The following is a 27,945-nucleotide window of genomic DNA, read 5'->3' as shown; positions in this document are numbered from 1 at the left end:
CCTTTCTCAGCTCCAGCCAGGTGATGCTAAACACTCAGGCAAGAAAGACAAAAATCCACAGCACTGTGTTGAATGCAACACTAATTTATGTGTCCATATCCCAAATATTAATAACTCCTGTAACTGTACTGGAGTTTAAAATCAGCGTTACAGGAATTATAAACCCCAACTGTCAGAATGAACACAATTCAGTCCGGGATGTGATTAACAGCAGCAATAGCAGCAGAATCCAACCCCTGCAGTCAATTGTGAACTCGCTGGTGGCTCCGCAGTTGGGACGACCGAATGAATCTCTTCCCACAGTCGGAGCAAGTGAACGGCCTCTCCCCAGTGTGGACTCGCTGGTGTCTCAGCAGGTCAGATGGCAGAGTGAATCCCTTCCCACAGTCGGAGCAGGTGAATGGCCTCTCCCCAGTGTGAAGTCACTGGTGAGTCAGCAGATAGGATGATGTAGTGAATCCATTCCCAGAGTCTGAGCAGGTGAACGGCCTCTCCCTAGTGTGACCTGGCTGATGTGTTTCCAGCTGAGACGGGTAGTTGAATCGTTTCCCACAGTCCCCACATTAGTATGATCTCTCCCCAGTGTGACTGCACTTGTGTCTCTCCAGGTTGGATGATCGGCTGAAGCCTTGTCCACACACCAAGCACGTGTACCGTTTCTCCCCACTGTGAACGGTGCCTTCTGCTTCCATGGTCAAAAGTTGATGATATTCCAGTCCCGATGTATCGAATGTCAGATCTTGAGGTGATGTTTGGTTTGAGCTTCCAGTCTACAAATCCTCCCCTTTTAACACCCTGTAAAGTTAATTTCAAAGGGAAAAAAGGGAGTGTGAGAGAGAAGCCACAAAAACACAAAGGCAGGTTGTGAAATTGAGCTTAATGAATCTGGTCATTTGTGGGGCCAGCACTAGAAAAAAGTGACCATGAAAGCTGCCGGATTGTTGTAAAAATACATCTGGGTCAGTACTGTCCTTCAGGGAAGGGAACCCACCTCCCTTGACAGTCCCACATGGGAAATTGTTGGTCCCACTGGGCCAAGTAGTACTGGGGGTGAAACCCAGCAACTTCTCCCCACTCTCCACTCCAACTCAAACTGATGCAACAAACAGACCCACACAGACCAGTGAGTGACTTCCACATTCAGCGCTCACCCTGACAGAGAGTGGCTGGGAATTGCTGGGCCTGCTGTATTAATGCAAGTTCTCAGGTGACTGAACAGTCCAATACGGGACTTACAGTCTCTGTGGTGTATGTAGCACACAAATCACTGACTCCACACGGTCTGGTGTAAATCTAACTGCTGTGCCTCTCGGGTGTGGTGGTCAGCCTTATATACCACCTGTTGCAGGTACTACCAGGGTTTCCCGCCACAGCGCCCTCTGTGGTGTGGCATAGTGCTTACATTACATTTAAGGTACTGGGACGATACACACATCATTACATAACATCACCTTCCCCCACCCCCACCAGGACGCAGGACAACGATACACACATTACATAACATCACACTTGTCCAACGGAAGGCAGGTGGGCATAGACAGTGCGTTAGTATGGTACATTTTATCTGGTACATTAACTGGTTATTGACTGGTAACGGATCCTTGATTTCCTTGTTAGCCGTTATCATTAATTGTACTTCATCCATTATTTTACACAAATACAGTGGCCATTCAGCATTAAAGAAAGTAATTCTTATTATAAATTCACTATCTCACATTAACATAGCTCATTTTAGACTCGCTCTGCCTTACAGAAGTCCTTTGTGGGGACCACCTCTTGGTAAGGCCCTTTTAAGACTCCCGGGTGCATTTCCTTTTTAAGGCGCCATCTTTGATGCAGGAAGATTCCACAAGGCTTCTCCTTGGGCGCCGCCATCTTTGATGCTCTGCTGCTCCAACACGATGCCGCCATCTTCTTCTCCGCCAATCCGGATGCCCTCCGCCGTCGCAGCCTCCGCTCCCCTCCGCTGCCACCTGACTTGCCGCCTCTCCTGCGGCCGTCATGGCCTCTCCAGTGGCTGCACTTGCCGCGTCCCCCACGGCCTCCGTAGCCGCCGACCTCCAGCTGCTGCGGCCCCCCGACACTAACAGCTCCTCGGGAGGGCTCTTCCGAACCGCCGGCCATCCTGGATCCCTCGCACCCCGCCGGCTCACTCCTCCCCCACTAAGCCCCTCTGTGCAGGGCTGCTTGCCTGTGGGGGCTGGGGCTTGCCTGTAGGGGCTGAGGCTGCAGGATCTCCGGGGAGCAGCAGCCTGTGGAGTGATGAAGTCTTCCCAGCTCCCACGGATCGTCCACATCCACCTCCGGCCGAGGAGTGTCGGCCCATCGCCTGCAACGACCCACAGAGGTAAAGCGTGCGTCTCGTGCCCGTGGGATACCTGCACCATCGCTCTGCCAAGAACAGGTATCAGTTCCCTGGTGTAGGTACGCAGCTTCACCGTGACCGGGACCAGCTTGGGTCGTGCAGCTGGGTTAATCCACAGTTTATCAAAAGTTCTCCGACTCATCAACGACGGACCCGAGCCCGTGTCCACTTCCATACTCACAGGGACTCCGTTGATTTTTACTTCCCTTATCACTGGGGGCGAATCGTCAGTACACGTGTGCAGTCCAAACACCTCATCATCTTCTACCTGCTCCTCGCTGAACAATAGATCATCCCCCATCTCCTCAGCTACATGGTGAGTCTGATTTATTTTACACATACGCTGAAGGTGGCCTTTCAGGTGGCAGGTATTGCACGTGTATTCCGCAAACCTGCACCGGTGAGCCCCATGGCTTCCTCCACAACGCCAGCATGGTGCTGCTTGATTGGCCCCCCTCAGCGGACTCAGTTCCAGGATCCCGAGGTCCGTGCTCTCTGCCCCGGGCAGAGCCACTTTCTGCAGTTTTGTCCGTGGTGGGCGCTATCCTGTGGACAGTGCCTGCCGGGTTCGAGACTGTGTGGATTATTTGCTTGGTGCTGCAAGTCGAGGTCATATATGCCCGGCTGATGGTGATGGCCTTTGTCAGAGTGACTGTGGGTTCCGTGGCCAGCAGCTTGTGAAGAAGGCCCTCGTGGCCAATCCCCATGACGAAAACGTCCCGCAAAGCCTCGTCAAGATGTGCGCCAAAATCACACGGCGCCGCGAGTCTCCTGAGGTCCGCAGCATATTTGGTGATATCCTGGCCCTCGGGTCTGCAGTGATGGTAAAATTTGTATCTGGCTGTGAGGATGCTCTCCTTCGGTTTCAACTGGTCACGAATGAGTTCAGTCAGCTCCTCGTATGACTTGTCCCTGGCGCTCCCAGGTGTCAGCAAATCCCTGACGAGACAGTAAACCTCATCTCCACAACTGGAGAGCAATATCGCCTTACACATATCTCTCATTGCGTATGTGTCCTCCGTCAGGTCGTTTGCTGTGAAGTAGTACTCGAGCCTTTCCGTAAAGGCCTCCCAATCATTGCCCACGGTAAAATCCTTTAGCGAGCCCAGAGTAGCCATGGTTGCGTGGAGTTCGTCCGCTTCCTCATTGCCAATGTGGTATATGTAGCACACAAATCACTGACTCCACACGGTCTGGTGTAAATCTAACTGCTGTGACCTTCGTCCTTTATTGTTCAGCTCCAGAGTGCCTCTCGGGTGTGGTGGTCAGCCTTATATAGCACCTGTTGCAGGTACTACCAGGGTTTCCCACCACAGCGCCCTCTGTGGTGATGCATAGTGCTTACATTACATTTAAGGTACTGGGACGATACACACATCATTCCATAACAGTCTCTGTCACAGTTGGGACAGACAGTGGTTGAGGGAAAGGGTGGATGGGACTGGTTTGCCACACGCTCTTTCCGCTGCCTGCGCTTGATTTCTGCATGCTCTCGACGATGAGACTCAGCACCCTCCCGGATGCACTTCCTCCACTTTGGGCAGTCTTTGGCCAGGGTCTCCCAGGTGTCACTGGGGATGTTGCACTTCATCAAGGAGGCTTTGAGGGTGTCCTTGAAACGTTTTCTCTGCCCACCTGGGGCTCGCTTGCTGTGTAGGAGTTCAGAGTACAGCACTTGCTTTGGGAGTCTCATGTCGGGCATGCGGACAATGTGGCCTGCCCAACAAAGCTGGTCAACTGTGGTCAGTGCTTCGATGCTGGGGATGTTGGCCTGATCGAGAATACTGACGTTGGTGCGTCTGTCCTCCCAGGGGATTTGTAGGATCTTGCAGAGACAGCGTTGGTGGTATTTTCTCAGCGATTTGAGGTGTCTCTGAGCCTGTTTAAATTTGCAGTATCTCTGTCCATGTTTAAAGGGAGAGGTGATGAAATTTTGCTACTTTGCGTCTCCTGTCAGCGCCCCCAGCTAGCGATAACAGGGTGTAAATGAGTTTGTGACCAGATGCGGTGAGAATAGCGCCTCCCGCTAAATTTGGCGAGTGTTTTGCGGTGGTAGTAACACGTTGCGCCCCGCTTTTCTGCGCTTCGTGATGCTGATGTCATCGCCGTGCACAGCGCCCCGGCTCAAACATTGGTTCTCGCCCACTGGTTCTGACAACACCTTCAGCAGTCGGGGTTCAGTCGGATGTTGGCTTGTGGAGTGCTATTTACAAGCGCCAGCATCCGGTTTACTTTTAATCGGACATTAATGCTTCTTTCTTAGTTTCACACAGACTCTCTTGCTGTTCAAAGGGAAAGAGTCTCTGTGCCCATTTAAAAGGAGTTTCTTTGGATTCTCCTATTACTTCACACAGTTATGCCCCGATTTGTGATTTTGCGAACACAACAGTCAGTGAGGTCAGCACCAATGACACCTAACCTAATGCTCACATCAGCATCCATCCCATGCTGTACCTGCCCTTGGACTGTTTGATGGGACAGTTTAGAGGGAGCGTCACTCTGTATCTACAACAGTCTTGGAAATGTTTGATGGGGCAGTGTAGAGGGAGCTTTACTCTGTATTTAACCCGTGCTGTACCTGCCCTGGGTGTGTTTGTTGGGACAGTGCAGAGGGAGTTTAGTCTCTATCTACCGCGTGCTGAACTTGCCCTGGGAGTGATTGATGGGACAGTGCAGAGGGAGCTTTACTCTGTATCTAACCCGTGCTGTACCTGCCCTGGGTGTGTTTGTTGGGACAGTGCAGAGGGAACTTTACTCTCTTTAGAATCCCCGGGGAAGGTCAGGGCCCAGATTGTGGAACATAACCAAGGGGGAAAGAGAAGGGGAGATAAATCAAGGAGACAGGACTGAGGGACTCCAAGCTTCAGTTTTAGCCTGTGGACTTCAGGAGGGGCAGACTAAGTTCAGCATTTTAGGATCCAGGGAGAGAACATGGAGCAGATGGGGAGACTGTTGTGGATTCCAGCACAGTGAGAATGTAGGGGGAGAGAGAGATGTTGTGTAGGGCCGTGTAGGAGGGACGAGAGAGAAAAGGTCAGAGGAGCAATTACTGCAGCAATGTCCATAAATAGTGAGAGAGAGAAGGTGGGGGTTAGAGTGGACCATGGACAGGCTGTTAAACTGTTTGCTGTGACCAGCTTTCCTTCTGTTAAAAATAGCCTCCTGTAGCCCAGTGACACAAACAGCCCATTAAACTCCACCAATGTCCTTTGGTCTGGTGAGGAATCCCTTTGTGAAACATCGGCTTCTCGTTAAAGCTTCTCATTCTGACACCCTCACAGTGAGAAATGAGTTTCAGGACTGCCGACACCATCAGCTTTAAGGAGACATTTCCCTCTGGAGATCGGATTGACCATGGAGTTTGACTAAATTCCAAACTTCATTGCTGGCTTTAAACAAATGGTTCTAAACAGCCAGAATGCAGACAGCACCAGTCAGTCACCGGACCCTCGAGGATTGCACAGGAGACTCCCGGAATTAAAGATTACGCTGGACTCTGTGGCAAGCAACTCGGGAGAAAAAAAATCAGAGGGCCATTTTTTTTTCATTTTCTATGAACACTTTTTAAAATTAGTTAAAAAACTATTGGAAATGGGGGAAAAAAGCTATTTGACTGGGCGGGGTAGATGGAGGAGGGAGGTTATGTGATGGACCAACTAGGAACATGTCATACCAAAGTTACATAGAAACATAGAAAATAGGTGCAGGAGTAGGCCGTTCGACCCTTCGAGCCTGCACCACCATTCAATAAGATCATGGCTGATCATTCACCTCAGTACCCCTTTCCCTGCTTTCTCTCCATACCCCTTGATCCCCTTAGCCATAAGGGCCATATCTAACTCCCTCTTGAATATATGCAATGAACTGGCATCAACAACTCTCTGCGGCAGGGAATTCCACAGGTTAACAACTCTTTGGAGTGAAAAAGTTTCTCCTCATCTCAGTCCTAAATGGCTTACCCCTTATCCTTAAGACTGGTTCTGGACTTCCCCAACATCGGGAACATTCTTCCTGCATCTAACCTGTTCAGTCCTGTCAGAATTTTACATGTTTCCATGAGATCCCCTCTCATCCTTCTAAACTCCAGTGAATAAAGGCCCAGTCGATCAAGTCTCTCCTCATATGTCAGTCCAGCCATCCCAGGAATCAGACTGATGAACCTTCGCTGCACTCCCTCAATAGCAAGAACCTCCTTCCTCAGATTAAGAGACCAAACTGAACACAATATTCCAAGTGAGGCCTCACCAAGGCCCTGTATAACTGCAGTAAGACCTCCCTGCTCCTATACTCAAAACCCCTAGCTATGAAGGCCAACATACTATTTGCCGCCTTCACCGCCTGCTATACCTGCATGCCAACTTTCAATGACTGATGTACCATAACACCCAGGTCTCATTGCACCTCCCTTTTTCCTAATCTGCCGCCATTCAGATAATATTCTGCCTTCGTGTTTTTGCCCCCAAAGTGGATAATCTCACATTTATCCACATTATACTGCATCTGCCATGCATTTGCCCATTCACCTAACCTATCCAAGTCACCCTGCAGCCTCTTAGCGTCAGTTGGCATTTCGACACTGGATATGTCTGACCGACATGCAGACTGCTTTGCCCTGTGACAATAACAGATCAGAATATTTCCCATGGTTAAAATCCAATATTACAGGGACTCACTGTCCTGGATGGTTGGACTGGACCCTGTGATATAATAGAAATGTATTTCCTGTCAGACTTGGACATCTTGTAGATCCATCTTTTAAAAAGTTATGGGAACTCAATTCTGAAATAGATTCCACAGTTTGTAACAAGTGCTCAGTCAACTCGTCTTATTGTCGAAACATCAAGGACTCGACACACTGAGTGTGTGTGAAACAAACCTGATTTATTTGACATTGATACAGATTAAACTCCAGCCCAGTTATCGGGATTGCTAACATCAGCTTTACCAAACCCCAACTGCCCGAATGAACATGGTTCAAGCCTGGATATGATTAACAGTAACAGCAGAATCCAATCCCTGAATCACTTGTGAACTCATTGGTGTGTCAGCAGTTTGGATACATTAGTGAATCCTTTTGCACACTCTGGGGAGAGACCCTTCACCTGCCCCATGTGAATTGGGTGTGTCAACAAGTTGGATAAATTAGTGAATCCCTTTGCACACACAGGGCAGATCCTTTGTGCGTTGAAAGCTCTTCCCACAGTCAGAACATTTAAAAGGTCTTTTATCAGTGCGAACAAGCTGGTTTGTCCTGAGGTTGGATGACTGAGTGAATTTCATCCAACACACCGAGCAAGAGACAGCTTTTTCCCAGTGTGAACTCACTTGTGGGTCAGCAAGTTAGATGAACGAGTGAATCCCTTCCCACATACGGAGCAGGTGAATGACCTTTCCCTGGTGTGAACTCGCTGGTGTTTCAGTAGGTTGGACAAGTGAGCAAATGTCTTTGCAGAGTTAGAGCACCTAAACGATCACTCACCAGTGTGAACTCGCTGGTGTGCCAGGATGTGGTTGGATTGAGAAAATTCCTTCCTACACTGAGCAGGTGAACGGCTTCTCCCTAGTATAAATTTGCTGGTGTTTTGCAGATATGATTTTTTTGGATGTCTTCAGACAGTAAGAGCAACTAAACAGCCTCTCCCCAGTGTGACTGCGTCGATGAATTTCCAGCTGGGATGGGTAATTGAATCTCTTCCTACAGTCCCCATATTTCCACGGTTTCTCTGTGGTGCGGGTGTCCTTGTATCTCTCCAGGTTGGACGAACAGTTGAAGCCTCGTCCACACTCAGTACACGTGTACGGTTTCTCCCCGCTGTCAATGGTGCGATGTTTTTTCAGGCTGTGTAACTGGTTAAAGCTCTTTCCACAGGCAGTACACTGGAACACTCTCACTCGTTTGTGTGTGTGTGTGTCTCGGTGCTTTTCCAGTCACACTGATGTTTGAAATCTTTTCCCACAGCCAGAACAAACATTTAACCTTCCACATTCAAAGGCCGATGATATTGGGGCCCTGGTGAATGGAGTGACTCTGTCAGACCTTCATGTGATGTTGGGTTTGAGTATGTGGTCTGTAAATGCTGCCCTTCTCACAGCCTGTAACAGGAGTTTACAAAAGCCATCAAAAGACCAGAATAGAAACTCACAACATTGGCCTGGAAATCCCGGCCTCCCCAGGTCCGTACGGAGTGTGCACCGACCCGGGAAGGCATCGCAAAAGCCGGTTTCCAGCACACAATGCGCTTGACAGATCCAACGCATATCGGGAGCGAGGACATTTGCATGGGCAAGATTGCGGGATTTACCCATATCTTGCTAAGCAAATGTCCTCAAACCTCTTGCGCCTGATAAAAAGCAGGAGCATAGCCTACTTTTACAGGTATAAGAGTTTTAAAATACACTTAAAGCATAGAAAATAAAATTTATAAAACATTTTATTTTTTAGAAACCCTGTCCACTAGATTATTTTAAACCATAATTTAAAAAACCTTTTTAAAACTCAAATGTTTTTTTTCCTAAGATATTAACTTTAATTTCAATTAAGGTGTCTTTATAATTTTTTATTTGGTGTTATTGTGTTTGTTTTTTCTCAATTAACAGCAATGAGAAGTCGTAGATACGGAGTTCCCGTTGCTATTAATTGAGAAGGCTGTACCTAATTGGTTGAGCAGTCACACGTGACTGCATCTTCTGCGTGGGAACCTGGAGGACGGGAGCACGCTTCGCAGTGCGGGAAGTGATGGCCTCCCCACCGGAATCTCACGCTCCTCCGGGAACACCAGGTACTTTCATCGAAATTTCTCAGGTCAAAGGCATCTGCCCGCGGTTCTTCTTCGGGACCTGAGGCCCACAGCGGGTGTGTGTAAAGCGGATGATGCAGAGTGCTTTCTCTCAGGTGGGCGGGCGGCTCCTGGGCCCTCACTCGGACTGTGTGAAGCCCGCGTCCCCACCCGGGGTTTATTAACCCGCTCCCTCCCTCACGCCGCGCATGCTCAGTCACACTGCCCGGCTGATTGGCGGCGGCTCCTGACCAATAGGAAGAGCGAGGGAAGGGCTGGAATACCAACCCGGTGGCTGGTCCTCCAACCAATTGGAGTGTGCGAGGGGCGTGGCTTGCAGGCCCAAGTGGGCGGGGCTGAGCCCAGATCTCCCTGTCTGAGCATGCGCAGGTGGTTCGGTCGGACAGGCAGTTCCGGGAGACAGGAGGAGATTGCGGCCACAGGGTAGGACTTGGACCCATGGGTGGGCTGGGAAGCTCTGGAACCACCCGCTGTCGGCCTCAGGCCCCGAATTAGAGCCCATAGGCCCTGTGGTGACAGACCCGGGTGAGCAGGATCACTGGTCACCATCTTGTACATTGTGGGATATGGGTGCATGCGCAGCCATCTTGGTTCAGGAACAGAGAGTGGGTGGGACTTTAGGGTCTCTGTTCCCAGCTAGGTCCCAGTGCCCTGGAGATGGAGCATCCTGGGCAACAGATTTTTCATCATCTTAGAATCAGAGACTGGTTACAGCAGGGAAGGAGGACATTTGGCCCGTCGAGCCCATGCCGGCTATCTGCAAGAGATTCGGCTAATCCCACTCCCTCGCCCTTTCCCTTTAGATTTCTCTCCTTCTGGTACGTATTCAATTCCATTTCGAAAGCAGTGATTGACCATCCTTTCAGGCAGGGCATTCCAGATCCTAACCACTAGCTACGTAAAAAAAAATTCTCTTATGTTGCCTTTGGTTCTTTTGCTAATCACCTTAAATTTATGTCCTCTGGTTCTCGGCCCTACTGCCAATGGACACAGTTTCTATCTACTCTGTCCAGACCCCTCATGATTTTGAACACCTGTCAAATCTCCTCGCAATCTTCTCTGTTCTGAGGAGAACAACCCCAGCTTCTCCAGACTATCCACATAACTGAAGTCCCTCATCCCTGGAATCATTCTCGTAAATCTTTTCTGCACCCTCTCCAAAGCCTTCACATACTTACTAAATTGAGGTGCCCAGAATTGGACACAATACTCCAATTGAGGCCGAACCAATATTTTAATGCAGCTTCATCATAATATCCACACTTCTGAACTCTATACCTCTATTCATGAAGCCGTAAGCCTTTGTAACCGCTTTCTCAACCTGCAATGCCACCATTAGCGATTGCCGCATATATACTCCTGGGTCTCTGTTCACGCACCCCTTTAAAATTGTACCCTTTAATTTATATTTCCTCTCTTCTTTCTTCGTACCAAAATGTATCACTTTTGAACTTTTCTACATTAAATTTCATCTGCTACATGTCCACCCATTCCACCAGCCTGTCTATGTCTTTCTGAAGTCTATCACTATCCTCCTCACTGTTCACTGTACTTCCAAGTTTTGTGTCATCTGCAAATTTGGAAATTGTGCCCTGTACACCCAAACCCTACTAACGACCCCTGGGGAACACCACTTCCTCCAGTCTGAAAAAACACCATTCACCATTATTCTGTTTGTTTGTGTCACTTAGCCACTTTTATATCCATGCTGCCACTGTCCCAGTTATTCCATGGGCTTCGATTTTGCTGGTATTGGTAACACGCCCGGGTTCACTAAACACAAAACCCAGTCGATTAATCACTTTCAGCTCCTGCATTTAGCATGTACCCCACAGCATCTCTTCTACCTTCAATATGTGAATAGAGCATCATGCCTGCAAAACCTGGTTTAAGTTTATATCCACTCAGCAAATCTATTTAAGAAATGCCCATAGGCCGATGAGACACTGTTAAGGTGCCAGTATGCTGCTGGTTTGCTCGGCATTTTGCCAGTATTGGGCTGCGTATTTCGGTCTCTGTATTTAAGGAAGGATATACTTGCATTGGAGGCTGTTCAGAAAAGGTTCACTAGGTTGACTTAAGAAGATAGCTTGAGTAGGTTGGGCCTAAACACATTGGAGTTCAGAAGAATGAGAGGTGATCTTATCGAAACATAAGATAATGAGGGGGCTCGACAAGGTGGATGCAGAGAGGATATTTCCACTCATATGGGAAAACTAAAACTAGGGGACATAGTCTTAGAATAAGGAGCCACCCAATTAAAACTGAGATGAGGAATTTCTTCTCTGAGTGTTGTAAATCTATGGAATTCTCTGCCCCAAACAGCTGTGGAGGCTGGGTCTTTGAATATATTTAAGACGGAGATACAGATTTTTGAGCGATAAGCGAGTAAAGAGTTATGGGGAGCGGGCAGGGAAGTGGAACTAAGTCCATGATCAGATTGGCCATGATCTTATTGAATGGCGGAGCAGGCCCAAGGGGCCAAATGGCATACTCCTCCTATTTCTCATGTTCTTATGTCCTAATTGAACATTTCTCCCAGTGTAACCTTGTCTATAATGAAATATATGTCTTTTAATAAGCCTCAGGTTCTTGCTCATATCTGCTGCAGATTCCGGAGATGAAGGGGTTGACTTATGATGATAGGTTGAGTAAGCTGGGCCTATACACATTGGAGTTCAGAAGAATGAGGCGATCTTAGTGTAGCTCTGAAGGACTGTGTCCAGGCTGAAGTTATGATCCTCCCCCCAGATTGTCATTTTTCAGCTCCAGCCAGGTGATGCTAAACACTCAGATGGAAAAGACAAAAATCCACAGCAATGTGTCGAAAGCAACACTAATTTATGTGTCTATATCCCAAATATCAAACTCCAGCCCAGTTACAGGAGTTATCATCAGTGTTACAGGAGTTATAAACCCCAAGTGTCAGAATGAACACGATTCAGTCCAGGATGTGATTAACAGCAGCAATAACAGCAGAATCCAACCTCTGCAGTCACTTGTGAACTCGCTTATGTCTCTGCAAGTGGGATGACCGAGTGAATCCCTTCCCACAGTCAGAGCAGGTGAACGGCCTCTCCCCAGTGTGAACTCGCTGGTGTCTCAGCAGGTGGTGACCGAGTGAATCCCTTCCCACAGTCAGAGTAGGTGAACGATCTCTCCCCAGTGTGAACGCGCTGGTGTGTCAGGAGGTGCTGTTTGCTTTTAAAACTCTTCTCACAGTCAGAACATTTAAAAGGTCTCTCCTCTGTGTGAACTCGCTGGTGTATCAGGAGGTGCTGTTTGCTTTTAAAACTCTTCTCACAGTCAGAACATTTAAAAGGTTTCGCCCCAGTGTGAATTCGCTGGTGTCTCAGCAGTTCGGATGACCAAGGGAATCCCTTCCCACACGCAGAGCAGGTCAACGGCCTCTCCCCAGTGTGAACTCGCTGGTGTGTCAGCAGGGAGGATGATGTAGTGAATCCCTTCCCACACTCCAAGCAGGTGAACGGTCTCTCCCCAGTGTGAGCTCTCTGGTGTTTCAGCACGTTGGATGATGTAGTGAATCCCTTCCCACATTCAGAGCAGGTGAACGGCCTCTCCCCAGTGTGAACTCGCTGGTGTATCAGCAGGTCGGATGGCAGAGTGAATCCCTTCCCACAGTCGGAGCAGGTGAATGGCCTCTCCCCAGTGTGAATTCGCTGGTGTCTCAGCAGGTGGGATGGTTGAGTGAATCCCTTCCCACAGTCGGAGCAGGTGAACGGCCTCTCCCCAGTGTGAACTCGCTGGTGTGTCAGCAAATTGGATGAAGTAGTGAATCCCTTCCCACAGTCAGAGCAGGTGAACGGTCTCTCCCCAGTGTGAACTCGCTGGTGTATCAACAGGCTGGATGACTGAGTGAATCCCTTCCCACACTCGGAGCAGATGAACGGCCTCTCCCCAGTATGAACTCGCTGGTGTGTCAGCAGATAGGATGATGTAGTGAATCCCATCCCACAGTCAGAGCAGGTGAACGGCCTCTCCCCGGTGTGACCTCGCTGATGTGTCAGCAGATGGTGTGATGTCGTGAATCCCTTCCCACACTCAGAGCAGGTGAATGGCCTCTCCCCAGTGTGAATCTGCTGGTGTGTCAGCAGGTCGGATGACCGAGTGAATCCCTTCCCACAGTCGGAGCAGGTGAACGGCCTGTCCCCAGTGTGACCTCGCTGGTGTGTCAGCAGTTGGGATGATGTAGTGAATCCCTTCCCACAGTCGGAGCAGGTGAATGGCCTCGCCCCAGTGTGAACTCGCTGGTGTGTCAGCAGATAGGATGATGTAGTGAATCCCTTCCCACAGACGGAGCAGGTGAACGGCCTCTCCCCAGTATGACCTCGTCGATGTTTTTCCAGCTGGGACGGGTAGTTGAATAGTTTCCCACAATCCCCACATTTACATGGTTTCTCCCCAGTGTGACTGCACTTGTGTCTCTCCAGGTTGGATGATCGGCTGTAGACTTGTCCACACACAGAGCACGTGTACCGTTTCTCCCCACTGTGAACGGTGCCTTCTGCTTCCATGATCAAAAGCTGATGATATTCCAGTCCCGATGTATCGAGTGACTCTGTCAGATCTTGAGGTGTTGTTTGGTTTGAGCTTCCAATCTACAAATCCTCCCCTTTTAACACCCTGTAAAGTGAATTTCAAACAGGAAAAAGGGAGTGTGAGAGAGAACCCACAAAAACACAAAGGCAGGTTGTGAAATTGAGCTTAATGAATCGGATCATTTGTGGGGCCGGCGCTAGAAAAAAGTGACCATGAAAGCTGCCGGATTGTTGTAAAAACACATCTGGGTCACTACTGTCCTTCAGGGAAGGGAACCCACCTCCCTCGGCAGTCCCACATGGGAAATTGTTGGTCCCACTGGGCCAAGTAGTATTGGGGGGTGAAACACAGCAGCTTCTCCCCCCTCTCCATTCCAGCTCAAACTGATGCAACAAACAGACCCACACAGACCAGTGAGCGACTTCCACATCCAGCACCCACCCTGACACAGAGCGGCTGGGAATTGCTGGACCTGCTGTGTAAATGCAAGTTGTTGTTTTCCTGGTGTGGGCCATGCACCAGGGTTTGCTGGTGCATGGCCCATTGGCTCTGCTTCAGGGCCTGAGAGCCGCACTCGGTGCTGCCCGGGGCCCGAGAGCCGCATTCGATGTTGCCCGGGGCCTGAGAGCCTCACTCGATGTTGCCCGGGGCCTGAGAGCCGCACTCGGTGTTGCCCGGGGCCTGAGAGCTGCACTCGGCGTTGCCCGGGGCCTGAGAGCCGCACTCGGCGTTGCCCGGGGCCTGAGAGCCGCACTCGGCATTGCTGGGGCCACGCTCGCTCCGCTCAGTCTCCGGGAGCCGCTCCACACAGGGAGGCATATTCCACGTGGGGGAATATGCCCTATCTCCTTCAGCTGCCCCCCTGCTGATGGAGATAGGGCATATTCCCCCGCGTGGAGCACTCTGGGTATCATCTGCCATTGTGGGGAAATGGTACAGACAGAAGATGGCCATTCAGCCTATCGTGTCTGTGCCAGCTCTTTGGTGGAGCTGTTGAATGACTCTCAGTGCCCTGCTCTTTACCCACAGCTCGGTATATTTTTCCCTTCAAGTATTTATCCAATTCCCTTTTGAAAGTTACTACTGAATCTGCTTCCACCGCCCTTTCAGACAGTGCATTCCAGATGATCCCACATCTCACCTCTGGTTCTTTTGCCAATCATCCGAAGTCTGACTCCCCTGGTTACTTACCCTAATGCAACTGGAAACATATTCTTCATATTTACTCTATCAAAATCGTTCATGATTTTGTACATCTCTTTTTACCTTTTTCTGCTCTCCAGAGAAAACCTTCTTCAGTCTCTCCACATAACTGAAGTTCTTCATCCCTGGCACCATTCCTTCTGCACCCTCGCTAAAAGCTTGGCATCATTCCTAAAGTTTAGAGCCCAGAATTGAACACAATACTCCAACTGAGGCCTAACCAGCGTTTTATAAAGGTTTAGTATAACTGAACATCAAATGCTGATATTTCTCTGATGGGGTTTAAAGGGCGAGGTCCATGCAGTCCGTTGGATGTGTCAATGAGACTGTGAACCTAATGAAGCACATTTGGAGTGGAGAGACAGGGACGGGCTGTGTAACCGGGCACAAACACTCCCGCACAGCCCAAACATCACTTCTTTCCCATTTGGCACGAAAGGAATATGATACATGCAACAATTAATTTGATTTGATTTCAACAAGTTTAGTATGCAAATTGAATCATGTTTCTATGATTGTTTCCCAACTCAGATTCAAGGCCCCAATTTTTCTCTTCATCTCTGTCCAGCCACACGGTTCTAACCCTGGGACTGTACATGGGGATTCTAACCCTGGGAGTGAACAGCTCTGCGGCTTTCCTGTTACAATTGTCTGGGACGTAAACCATAAGCTTGGCACTGAGCAGCGCCTTTAGGAGAGATGGTGAGAAATCCGAGGTATCGAGAGTGAGAATAAAAGTTATTGTTTTACCCATGAGGACCGGTTGGAAACAGACAGTGACGCACCTAACGTTGCTCCTGCAACAAGATGGCCGCGCATGCGCTTCGCTGTTCACAGAATCAAGATGGCGGAACACTGAACTTGCCTTCCTGTACAAAGATGGCCGCCGTTAGCCTGGGCCTGTGACCGGGGGAAAGCCTCGAAGTTGTAGTCGCCAATATTCAGGTTATTATTCCGGGCTTGCGGCGGGCACCAGTTCTTTATGAAGCCTCCCCGGCTACCCGCTGGTCCATTACTCCCCTCCGGCCAGCTCAAAAAGGTCGCTTGTGCAGAGCAAATATTCATCATGTCCGCTCCGCCATTACACGCAGCGCGCATGCTCCAAACAGCCAGGTCCCACGCCTATGCACGGAGACAGGCATATTCTGCATCGCGGGGAATGCTGGGTAAATCATCATCGGCAGTCCCTTGGAATCAAGGCAGACTTCCTTCCACTCTTAGAATGAGTCCTTAGGTAGCTGAACAGTGCAATATGGGAGCCACAGTCCCTGCCACAAGTGGGACAGGCAATCGGCGAGGATAAAGGAGGGTGGGTCAGGTTTGCCGCGCGTTCCTTCCACTGCCTGCGCTTATTTTCTGCATGCACTCGGCGATGACACTCGAGGCGCTCAGCGCCATCCCGGATGCACTTCCTTCACTTAGGGCGGTCTTTGGCCAGGGACACCCAGATGTTGGTGGGGATGTTGCACTTTATCAGGGAGGCTTTGAGGGTGTCCCTGTAACATTTCCTCTGTCCACCCTTAGCTCATTTGCCATGAAGGAGTTCCGAGTAGAGCGTTTACTTTGGGAGTCTCGTGTCTGGCATGCGGACAATGTGGCCTGCCCAGCGGAGCTGATCAAGTGTGGTCAGTGCTTCAATGCTGGGGATGTTGGCTTGGTCGAGGACGCTAATGTTGATGCGTCTGTCCTCCCAGGGGTTTTGTAGGATGTTGCAGAGGCATCGTTGATGGTATTTCTCCAGCGACTTGAGGTGTCTACTGTACATGGTCCATGCCTCTGAGCCATACTGAAGGGCGAGTATTACTACAGCCCTGTAGACCATGAGCTTGGTGGTAGGTTTGAGGGTCTGGTCATCGAACACTCTTTTCCTCAGGCAGATGAAGGCTGCGCTGGTGCACTGGAGGCAGTGTTGAATCTCCTCAGCATTGTCTGCTTTTGTTGATAAGAGGCTCCAGAGGTATGGGAAATGGTCCACGGTGTCCAGGGCCGTGCCATGGATCTTGATGACTGGGGGGCAGTGCTGTGTGGCGAGGACAGGCTGGTGGAGGACCTTTGTCTTACAGATGTTTAGCGTAAGGCCCGTGCTTTCGTATGCCTCAGTAAACACATTGACTATATCCTGGAGTTCAGCCTCTGAATGCGCGCAGACGCAGGCGTCATCCGCGTACTGTAGCTCGACGACAGAGGTTGGTGTGGTCTTGTACCTGGCCTGGAGGCGGCGAAGATTGAAAGCTTCCCACTGGTTCTGTAGTTTAGTTCCACTCCGTCAGGGAGCTTGTTGTCCGTGAGGTGGAGCATGGCAGCAAGGAAGATTGAGAAGAGGGTTGGAGCGATGACGCAGCCCTGTTTGACGTGGATTGGGTCTGTAATGGATCTGTTGGTAGGGATCACAGCCTGCAGGTCATCGTGAAGCAGGCGAAGGATGTTGATGAACTTTTGGGGGCATCCGAAATGGAGGAGGGTGCTCCATAGACCCTCGCAGTTGAGAGTGTCAAAGGCCTTTATAAGGTCGAAGAAGGCCATGTATAAGGGCTGGCACTGCTCCCTGAATTTTTCCTGCAGCTATTCAGCTGCAAAGATCATGTCCATTGTGCTCTGTAGGGGACAAAACCCGCACTGCGACTCAGTGAGGAACTCCTCGGCCACAGGGAGAAGACAGTTGAGGAGGACTCTAGTGTCACTGGCACCTGCTCGACTATGTCATCGTCCGAGCCAGGGATCACAAGTATGTGCGCACCACTCACACCATGACAGGAGCTGATGACTGCTGGACGGACCACCGGCTAATCCGATCCATCATCGACATCAACATAGCTGACACCAGACCTTATTGAGGTCCAACATAGGCCCAAAGTGGAGGGGGCAGCAGAAAAAATGCAGCAAAAAAGTTAATGCCGGGGCACTTAAAGACCCAGCCAATTGAGCCATATACAGTCAGTGCCAGAACAGACAGACACACACACAGACACACACACACAGACAGAGACACACAGACAGAGACACACAGACAGAGACAGAGACACACACACACACACAGAGAGACAGACACACCCCCCCCCCCCGCCCCTTCCCAGGGGAATGGGGCAGATATTTACAGGGACAGGGTCTCCCTTTTCTCTGCCTATTTATACTTAAAGGAAAAGTCCACGTTATCTCGGAGTGTCAAAGGACTTCACGAAACGAACTCCCATTAACAGTCGTTCCCTTCTGTACTGTGCAGTGATTGTAAAGCTGTCTATTTCAGTGACTTGAGCCTTTCTAAAATGTCTCATTGTTTCTATGGTCCATTTTACTTGCTTGTGTAATTTAGAAAGATTTCAGAATTGTGCAGCGTGACAAAGGTTTTTTTTTAAAAAGGTGGAGTAAAATTTGTTGCAAAATATTCTTTCTAACCCTTCCTCAACCCCCCCAAATTTTAGAACACTCTGCAATACTGACTGGGAAGTTCCCAAGTTCGAACCTTGATCTGGGCCGTTAGTTGATCTCAGCCAAGGCAGCAGTTTAGGGGTTGTAATTGTCCTCATTACCACTGGGTTAAATGCGTATAAGGTGGCCAAGGTTAGTGGGAAAGTAGAAGATTGGGAAAATTTTAAACGACAACAAAGAATGACTAAGAAAGCAATAAAGAAAGGAAAGATAGATTACGAAAGTAAACTTGCGCAAAACATAAAAACAGATAGTAAAAGTTTTACCGATATATAAAACAGAAAAGAGTGACTAAAGTAAATTTTGGTCCCTTAGAAGATGAGAAGGGGGATTTAATAATGGGAAATGTGGAAATGGCTGAGACCTTAAACAATTATTTTGCTTCGGCCTTCACAGTGGAAGACACAAAAACCATGCCAAAAATTGCTGGTCACGGGAATGTGGGAAGGGAGGACCTTGAGACAATCACTATCACTAGGGAGGTAGTGCTGGACAGGCTAACAGGACTCAAGGTAGACAAGTCCCCTGGTCCTGATGAAATGCATCCCAAGGTATTAAAAGAGATGGCGGGAGTTATAGCAGATGCATTTGTTATAAATCGACCAAAATTCTCTGGACTCTGGGGAGGTACCAGCGGATTGGAAAGCAGCTAATGTAACGCCTCTGTTTAAAAAAGGGGGCAGACAAAAGGCAGGTAACTATAGGCCGGTTAGTTTAACATCTGTAGTGGGGAAAATGGTTGAAGCTATCATTAAGGAAGAAATAGCGGGACATCTAGATAGGAATAGTGCAATCAAGCAGACGCAACATGGATTCATGAAGGGGAAATCATGTTTAACTAATTTACTGGAATTCTTTGAGGATATAACGAGCATGGTGGATAGAGGTGTACCGATGGATGTGGTGTATTTAGATTTCCAAAAGGCATTCGATAAGGTGCCACACAAAAGGTTACTGCAGAAGATAAAGGTACGCGGAGTCAGAGGAAATGTATTAGCATGGATAGAGAATTGGTTAATGAACAGAAAGCAGAGAGTCGGGATAAATGGGTCCTTTTTGGGTTGGAAATCGGTGGTTAGTGGTGTGCCACAGGAATCGGTGCTGGGACCACAACTATTTACAATATATATAGATGACCTGGAAAAGGGGAGAGTGTAGTGTAACAAAATTTGCAGATGACACAAAGATTAGTGGGAAAGCAGGTTGTGTAGAGGACACAGAGAGGCTGCAAAGAGATTTAGATAGGTTAAGCGAATGGGCTAAGGTTTGGCAGTTGGAATACAATGTTGGAAAATGTGAGGTCATCCACCTTGGGAAAAAAAACAGTAAAAGGGAATATTATTTGAATGGGGAGAAATTACAACATGCTGCGGTGCAGAGGGACCTGGGGGTCCTTGTGCATGAATCCCAAAAAGTTAGTTTGCAGGTGCAGCAGGAAGGCGAATGGAATGTTGGCCTTCATTGCGAGAGGGATGGAGTACAAAAGCAGGGAGGTCCTGCTGCAACTATAGGGTATTGGTGAGGCCGCATCTGGAGTACTGCATGCAGTTTTGGTCACCTTACTTAAGGAAGGATATACTAGCTTTGGAAGGGGTACAGAGACGATTCACTAGGCTGATTCCGGAGATGAGAGGGTTACCTTATGATGATAGATTAAGTAGACTAAGTCTTTACTCATTGGAGTTCAGAAGGATGAGGGGTGATCTTTTTGAAACATTTAAAATCATGAAAGGGATAGACAAGATAGAGGCAGAGAGGTTGTTTCCACTGGTCGGGGAGACTAGAACTAGGGGGCACAGCCTCAAAATACGGGGGAGCCAATTTAAAATCGAGTTGAGAAGGAATTTCTTCTCCCATAGGGTTGTGAATCTGTGGAATTCTCTGCCCAAGGAAGCAGTTGAGGCTAGCTCATTGAATGTATTCAAATCACAGCTAGATAGATTTTTAACCAATAAGGGAATTAAGGGTTATGGGGAGCGGGCGGGTAAGTGGAGCGGAGTCCACGGCCAGATCAGCCATGATCTTGTTGAATGGCGGAGTAGGCTCGAGGGGCTAGATGGCCTACTCCTGTTCCTAATTCTTATGTTGTTATGTTATGTTCTTATGAACAAAAATTAGCCACTGCTCTTGCTGTTGATACCGATCCACTGACATCAACTGGGAAGTGTGTGGATGTATTTGAGGACAGGATTGGACTTGGCTCTGAAGGCTACCACAGTGGAAATCCTGCTGACACTGACTGAGTCATCTGATGTTGAGGCACCAGAGGTTAACAAATGTCTTTGAAATTGCACCCAGCCAGATTCAGCACTTTCTGGAGAAAATAATTTGCAGACGATCAAATGAATGTTGATTTTAAACAGGAAGGATGGAGGATGTCCAGAATAAGAAATTTACAGCTTAGGAGGAACAGGAGGGGACAGAATGTCTTATAGAATCTAAAATTGGCTGTTCTGATTTTCTATCCTGTACTTAAAGTAACAACATTTGTAACCTCCATTTGCAGGGTATTAGAAGGGGAGGATCTGCAGCTGGGAAACCCAAACCAAACATCACGTCAATAATTGAGAGATTCACCGGATTCATCAGGATCAACTTATCATCAGCCTTTGGAAAAACACAATCATAGCGGGGAGAAGCAGGACACATGTTGTGTGCTTGGATACACCTTCAACCAATCGTCTAGCCTGTGAGACTTGTGTCCCCAGCTGACTCAACACTGTAAATGTGGGGACAGTGGGAATGGGTGCAGATGCGCATCAGGTGGAAACACATAGGGAGAGGTCGTTTACCAGCTGAGTGCAGAAAAAGATTCAGTCTCTCATCTCACCAACTGACATTCGAGGACTTAGATAACAGACTTTCTCTCGTGAATATAGAGCTGGGTTATTGGGCTTGTTCATCTATGTTTTTACTTGTTCATCTTGTTGACTGTAAACCTTTGCCAATTATTTGATGTGATGGGTTACTTGTACATATTTTTTAAAATACATTTACTGAGTGGATTCAAATTTAAATTGAAACCAGCTTTGCAGGCGTGATACTCTATTCACATATCGAAGGTGAGAGAGATGCTGTGGGGCACGCGCTAAGTCCTGTCGCTGAAAGCGATTAACAGAATGGGTTTTGTGTTTAGTGATCCCGGCCGTGTTAGCTATCCCTACCCTGGACACCAAGGCAAAGAGAGGCATTCTGGAAGGTATGGGGAACTGGGACTTGTCCCTGAGAGTAACCAAAAGCATGAGAACTGAAACAATCTAGAGTTAGAAAGGAGAAAGGACGCAAAATGAAGCAATCAACAGGACATCAATTAGTCTCCTCTTATCATGGAGACATTAAATATCGACACACTGTGTTATTTGAAATATCACAATATTAAACTCCAGCCCAGTTTTAGAGATTATTACCAGCAGAAACAAATCCCAACTGACAGAACGAACACGATTCAGTCAGGATGCGATTAACAGCAGTAATAACAGTAGAACCCAACCCCTGCAGTCACTTGTGAACTCGAAATTCAGATGACTGAGCGAATCCGTTCCACACTTCCCCAGTGTGAATTCGCTGGAGTTTCAGCAAATTGGATGACTGAGTGAAACGCTGCCCACACATGGAGCAGGTGAATGGCCTCTCCCCAGTGTGACTGCAACGATGAATTTCAAGATTAGATGGGGAACTGATTCCCTTCCCACAGTCTCCACATTCCCACGGTTTCTCCATGGTGCGGTGTCCTTGTGTCACTCTAGGTTGGACGATCAGTTGAAGTTTCGTCCACACACAGAACACGTGTAGTTTCTCCTGCTGTGAATGGTGCAATGTTTTTTCAGGCTGTGTAACTGGTTGAAGCTCTTTCCAGTGTACTGGAACACTCACTCGGGTGTGTGTGTGTGTCTCGGTGCTTTTCTAGTCACGCTGATGTTTGAAATATTTTCCCACAAACAGAACAGAAAAACGTTTCTCCTTCCATATTCAAAGGCCGATGGTATTCATCATTTCCAGCTTACATGGTTGGGTTCAGTTCTGCACCCGCTGTGCGCAGAGTGAGAATAAAATCAATGAGGTGCTGTTTTTCTCTGCTGGTCACTGAGCTCGGGCAGGCCCAATAGAGTGAGGCCGGGCTGGCCCAATAGGGTGAGCCCAGGGTCACCAGACAACAATCAACACAACAAGGCTCCCTCTCAGGGGTCACTGACGTGGGCACAAACATCTGTCTAATTAAACTGACAGACACCCTGAAGCCCTGCCCACACTCTGTCCATGCCCAAACTGTTATGTCTTTAATACTCTTATGCATGACTCCACAAGGTCTAGTATTGTACTTGAGCTGTTGTGACCTTAGTCTTATTTATTGTAACTCCAAAGTGAGGCACAGGCATGGTGGGCAGCCTTTTATACTGGGCCCTTCACACCTATGCAGGTGACCCTCAGGTCTCCTACCGCAGTGCCCTCTGGTGGCACACCTTACGTGACTAGACAGTTAGTATACATGACACAAGGGAGTGCGCATGCGCCGTGAGACCTGCCCTGCCCAAGATGGCGGCCGCTGAGCACACTCCCCGCCGGAGGAAACAGTTACCGCCAAGAAAACGGTCAGTAAATCACCACTGAAGGGCGGCAATAAGCGCAGAAAGTCGAGGAAGCAGAGTTACTCCATCTACATCTACAAAGTGATGAAGCAGGTTCATCCGACACCGGCATCTCCAAGGCCAGGGGCATCATGAACTCGGTTGTGAATGATATTTTCGAGCGCATCGCGGGTGAGGCTTCCCACCTGGTCCATTACTACAAGCGCCGCACCATCAGCTCCCGGGAGATCCAGACCGCCGTGCGCCTGCTGCTGCCCGGGGAGCTGGCCAAGCACGCCGTGTCGGAAGGGACAAAGGCGGTGACCAAGTACACCAGCTCCAAGTAAAACTCCGCGCTGTCCTGAGAGATCAAACCCAAACACAACGGCTCTTTTAAGAGCCACCCACAACCTCTCTAAAAGAGCTGCACAAACCCATCATCCTTTAGCGTCACATCACTAATTATTTCCTGAACAAGTGTGTGAGAACCTTTGCAGTTCCAGCTGTAGATTTAGTTTAGAATTCACCTCAGTGTCGCCGGAATTTCCCGCCCACAAATTAGAAACACGGTCCCTGGTCGCTCTTTCACTTTGGTCTCAGCCCTGTTCATTTACACCGCCTGCGGAATTAGAACTTGTTTAAGGGCCGAGACTGAGGTTTCAGTCACGCATTCTCTCTCGCAAGCAATTTTCAAGTTTATTTGTCAATTCCTGTTGCGGGTTAGTCCGTTTATTGACCCTGGAGTTCCAGTGTAACAACCCAGAATGGGAGTTCTTCCAGAGACCAGAACTGGGGCAGTTTGAACACTCTGTCCCTCTTCTCTTTTCATAGAAACATAGAAAATAGGTGCAGGAGTAGGCCATTTGGCCCTTCTAGCCTGCACCGCCATTCAATGAGTTCATGGCTGAACATGCAACTTCAATACCCCCTTCCTGCTTTCTCGCCATACCCCTTGATCCCCTAGTAGTAAGGACTACATCTAACTCCCTTTTGAATATATTTAGTGAATTGGCCTCAACTACTTTCTGTGGTAGAGAATTCCACAGGTTCACCACTCTCTGGGTGAAGAAGTTTCTCCTCATCTCGGTCCTAAATGGCTTACCCCTTATCCTTAGACTGTGACCCCTGGTTCTGGACTTCCCCAACATTGGGAACATTCTTCCTGCATCTAACCTGTCTAAACCCGTCAGAATTTTAAACGTTTCTATGAGGTCCCCTCTCATTCTTCTGAACTCCAGTGAATACAAGCCCAGTTGATCCAGTCTTTCTTGATAGGTCAGTCCCGCCATCCCGGGAATCAGTCTGGTGAATCTTCGCTGCACTCCCTCAATAGCAAGAATGTCCTTCCTCAAGTTAGGAGACCAAAACTGTACACAATACTCCAGGTGTGGCCTCACCAAGGCCCTGTACAACTGTAGCAACACCTCCCTGCCCCTGTACTCAAATCCCCTCGCTATGAAGGACAACATGCCATTTGCTTTCTTAACCGCCTGCTGTACCTGCATGCCAACCTTCAATGACTGATGTACCATGACACCCAGGTCTCGTTGCACCTCCCCTTTTCCTAATCTGTCAACATTCAGATAATAGTCTGTCTCTCTTTTTGTACCACCAAAGTGGATAACCTCACATTTATCCACATTATACTTCATCTGCCATTCATTTTCCCACTCACCTAACCTATCCAAGTCACTCTGCAGCCTCATAGCATCCTCCTCGCATCCTCCTCGCAGCTCACACTGCCACCCAACTTAGTGTCATCTGCAAATTTGGAGATACTACATTTAATCCCCTCGTCCAAATCATTAATGTACAATGTAAACAGCTGGGGCCCCAGCACAGAACCTTGCGGTACCCCAATAGTCACTGCCTGCCATTCTGAAAAGTACCCATTTACTCCTACTCTTTGCTTCCTGTCTGACAACCAGTTCGCAATCCACGTCAGCACACTACCCCCAATCCCATGTGTTTTAACTTTGCACATTAATCTCTTGTGTGGGACCTGGTCGAAAGCCTTCTGAAAGTCCAAATATACCACATCAACTGGTACTCCTTTGTCCACTTTACTGGAAACATCCTCAAAAAATTCCAGAAGATTTGTCAAGCATGATTTTCCTTTCACAAATCCATGCTGACTTGGACCTATCATGTCACCATTTTCCAAAAACGCTGCTGTGACATCCTTAATAATTGATTCCATCATTTTACCCACTACTGAGGTCAGGCTGACCGGTCTACAATTCCCTGTTTTCTCTCTACCTCCTTTTTTTAAAAAGTGGGATTACATTGGCTATCCTCCACTCGATAGGAACTGATCCAGAGTCAATGGAATGTTGGAAAATGACTGTCAATGCATCCGCTATTTCCAAGGCCACCTCCTTAAGTACTCTGGGATGCAGTCCATCAGGCCCTGGGGATTTATCAGCCTTCAATCCCATTAATTTCCCCAACACAATTTCCCGACTAATAAGGATTTCCCTCAGTTCCTCCTCCTTACTAGACCCTCTGACCACTTTTATATCCGGAAGGTTGTTTGTGTCCTCCTTAGTGAATACCGAACCAAAGTACTTGTTCAATTGGTCTGCCATTTCTTTGTTCCCCGTTATGACGTCCCCTGATTCTGACTGCAGGGGACCTACATTTGTCTTTACTAACCTTTTTCTCTTTACATACTGATAGAAACTTTTGCATTCCGCCTTAATGTTCCCTGCAAGCTTCTTCTCGTACTCCATTTTCCCTGCCCTAATCAAACCCTTTGTCCTCCCCTGCTGAGTTCTAAATTTCTCCCAGTCCCCGGGTTCGCTGCTATTTCTGGCCAATTTGTATGCCACTTCCTTGGCTTTAATACTATCCCTGATTTTCCTAGATAGCCATGGTTGAGCCACCTTCCCTTTTTTATTTTTACGCCAGAAAGGAATTTACAATTGTTGTAGTTCATCCATGCGGTCTCTAAATGTCTGCCATTGCCCATCCACAGTCAACCCCTTAAGTATCATTCGCCAATCTATCCTAGCCAATTCACGCCTCATACCCTCAAAGTTACCCTTCTTTAAGTTCTGGACCATGGTCTCTGAATTAACGGTTTCATTCTCCATCCGAATGCAGAATTCCACCATATTTCAGAGAAGGACTCCCAGTTCCAGTCTCACTCCCACCTTTGCGGGAGATTTATCGATAATTTTTGAAAAGATTGAGATGGAATGCGTCTCGTTACAGAATCAGTTGGGATTGATTCCTGTCCATTACAGACAGTTTGAAATAGTACCCGAATTTAATGCTGATTGTAACAGCCTGGAATTTGCAAGTAAAATATGGAATAAGACAAAAGGAATTAAAAGTGTTGGGAAATCTTTGACTAATGGTGAATTTATTAACATAATCCGTTATGTTAAAAATTCTTGGCGAGGTTTTTGAATTAAAAAATCGTTATTTTTCTTCAATCTGTATCTCTCCTTTAACCCAGCTCTTAAGACGGGGACAGGTGGGATACTATTTGAAATATTTTGAATTAACCAGAGCTGTAATTCTGGTTCCATCCTGTATGCAAATTAAAAGGGTAGATCAGTTGTTCAGGATGTATATCCAGATGCAAGACCATCAGCAAGCCGGGGCTATTACAGGGAGCATGGTGTGCTGCTGCAGGCGGGCGACGGCTGACAGCAGTGTGGACAGGTACAGCAGGAGGGGTGAGGGAGCGGCGAGAGTTTATAGAGGGATGTGATCGGGGTCCAGGAGAGACGTGAGTTCGGGGCCTAGAAGCGGCGAGGACCCAGGGGCAGCACGGGCCAGCCCACACGGAGATATGTGTGCGCACTAGGTCCGTGCAGCATAGCTGGTCTCTAGTCGCCTTGGTTAATTCTTGCCACTGGACCAAGACCTGGCTCTGTCAAGCCTGTGTGATGGCTGGTGTGCAACGGCCACACCACTTTAAATTAATCCACCCTTCAGCATGTAGTTCTGGATCTGGAATATTAGTTCCTTCATTGAAACACCTGTGAACTCATCCCTTTTCAGCATGGAAGTAAGTCATCCTGATTTTGAGGGACTGCCTATGATTTCTCCCTATGGAATTATTGCCCCAATAAGAGACGGTGAGCCCATCAACCGCTCATTCCCTTTATACTCGGCTCTCCCAACAACGTGTTCAATGACGGGCGGTCTCACGTTCAGGTTCCGTCTGTTTTGTTTTCCTCTGAAGCCAGTCCCTCTCTATATTGATTCAATGATCCGAATATCGGCTAACGGCGAACACGCGGCACTGTTTGGTGAGCTAAACTTCTAGATATTCATGCTTATAACTGAGAATGTTTCAAGCTCATTTTTGATCAGCTTAATTACAGAGATTTAGTAATAAATTAGAACTGGGACAACTGAGATCCATAGAACAGTAACCAGCCCTTTCAGAGTGGGTGGCTCTGAAAAGATCCTTTGAGTTATTAGATTAAATCCTTTTCGCTTTACTTGATTTTGGACGTACTTGTGGTTTTCTTGGGCAGCAGTACAGCCTGGATATTAGGCAGCACCCCGCCCTGAGCGATGGTCACCTTGCCCAGCAGCTTGTTGAGCTCTTCGACGTTGCGGATGGCCCGCTGCAGGTGTCTGGGGATGATGCGGGTCTTCTTGTTGTCGCGGGCCGCGTTGCCGGCCAGCTCCAGGATTTCAGCGGTCAGATACTCGAGCACAGCAGTCCTGTAGACCGGGGCTCCGGCACCCACACGTTCAGCGTAGTTCCCCTTCCGCAGGAGCCTGTGAACCCGGCCCACAGGGAACTGCAGTCAGGCCCGGGAGGAGCGAGACTTGGCCTTGGCCCGAGCTTTACCGCCGGTTTTTCCTCTTCCAAACATTTCCACAATTCACACGTTAAGAGAAAGAATGAGAAACTCCTTCCACATCTGCCCTTCTTCTGCCTTCTGGAGGAATGCAGGGAGCGAACTTGTGATTGGTCGCTCTGGGGTGAATTTCATTGGTCTTTTCCGATGACCAATCACAGTCTGCTTAGCCCACCAATGAAAGTAGGACCAAAATGACT

General features: G+C 48.4%; 1 protein-coding gene and 2 pseudogenes across 1 annotated transcript in view; all 3 read right to left on the bottom strand.

Annotated features, from left to right (window-relative positions):
• Positions 1-15,788, bottom strand: part of LOC139229885 (zinc finger protein 436-like) — a 78,676-nt gene extending 62,888 nt beyond the window's left edge. The window contains exon 1 of the mRNA XM_070861516.1: positions 15,711-15,788. The gene's annotated coding sequence lies outside the window, so the exon portion shown is untranslated. The remainder of the gene's footprint in view (positions 1-15,710) is intronic.
• On the bottom strand, positions 69-27,810 carry LOC139229886 (histone H2A type 2-C-like; annotated as a pseudogene).
• Positions 11,987-16,009, bottom strand: LOC139229884 (zinc finger protein 615-like; annotated as a pseudogene).
• Positions 27,811-27,945: the final 135 nt, after the last annotated feature.

The sequence above is a fragment of the Pristiophorus japonicus genome, chromosome 19 (genome assembly GCF_044704955.1).
Source record: "Pristiophorus japonicus isolate sPriJap1 chromosome 19, sPriJap1.hap1, whole genome shotgun sequence".
Classification (NCBI taxonomy): Eukaryota; Metazoa; Chordata; class Chondrichthyes; family Pristiophoridae; genus Pristiophorus; species Pristiophorus japonicus.
Note: the sequence above shows the minus strand (reverse complement) of the source record. Positions and strands in the feature narration are given on the sequence as shown.